Source organism: Suricata suricatta, chromosome 11 (genome assembly GCF_006229205.1).
Source record: "Suricata suricatta isolate VVHF042 chromosome 11, meerkat_22Aug2017_6uvM2_HiC, whole genome shotgun sequence".
NCBI lineage: Eukaryota > Metazoa > Chordata > Mammalia > Carnivora > Herpestidae > Suricata > Suricata suricatta.
Window position 1 is genome coordinate 8,064,782 of NC_043710.1, and position 1,219 is coordinate 8,066,000.

The following is a 1,219-nucleotide window of genomic DNA, read 5'->3' on the forward strand; positions in this document are numbered from 1 at the left end:
AGTTCCTAGAGATGGAGAGTAACTACTAGTCACCCAGGGATTGGAGGATGGAGGAGAGAAGAGTTTTTGTTGAATGGATCCAAAGTTTCTGTTTGGGGAGATGAAAGAGTTTTGGAAATCGATAGCGCTAAATGGTTGCACAACTTTGTGAAGACAGTTAGTGCCACTAATCATTTCTAAAAACGATTAGAATTGCAAATCTATGTTAAATGTATTTTGCTTTAAATAAAAAAAGGAGTGAGGATTTTTGGTAAAGCAGCACAGTGATTGGAAGGATAGAAAGTCTATTTCGCTGAGAATGGTGAATGGTGGCCTGCCGGAGTCCACCAGCAGGTCCAGGGGTCCCTGAAAGGATGGACGGTGTCAGCGCTAGAGAGCGATGCGAGGGCCACGAGTTTCCTCCTTGGTCACCAGGCAGGCGTCTCCGTTCAGTCTGCTTTGGTGTCTTCCTTATTGGTTAAGCAATAACACGACATCAGAAAATAGAAACTGTTTACAGTTTCTAACTCTTAGTGATAAGGTGCTTTAATCATCAAAGGTGTACAGACACAAGTTTTGCAGAAGTATTTTTGTACAATCATCCCAATTTATTCTTGGTGTCAGTCCCCAAGATTAAGAAAGTAACAAACCTATCTTATTTTGTACGGGTTGGTTTTTGACCAATAATTATGACTTTGTTTTTAATTAACAAGTTAGAACCAAGTCATGTAATGCACTTACAGTAAGGTTAAGCAAATTTTATAACCAAGAGAATAACAGGATGTTTCTAGTAAAAAATAGGATAATATACATACTATTTAAGTTAGTAATGCTAAAACTAAAACATAGGTTAAATTGTATATAGATAGGCTGGGAATATTTTATCTAGCTCAACAACCACAAGAGAAAGAATGTTTGTTAACAAGTTGCTAGAGAAAGCCCTTTCTCTGATGTAAGCATAATGGGGGCCCTGTGTGTGTTGACCTTGCACCTGGGTTTCTAGTTTTTTATCCATCCTCATAGCTGAAGTCAGTACAAGGGAGGGTATTTGTGACTCCAATTAGCAAAGGTGTATGTAGCCACTTATGTCTGGTCCTTGTCTGTTTCTTATCTCTAAGTTAGGCTCCTTTTCTCTGGGCTAAAGTTAATTGTAACTCTTGTATTTTTAGCCCCCCCCCCTTATCTTTTCGGTCTGCAAGGCTCATTAGAAGAGGCTTTTGTCAAATATTCTTTTTTTTTT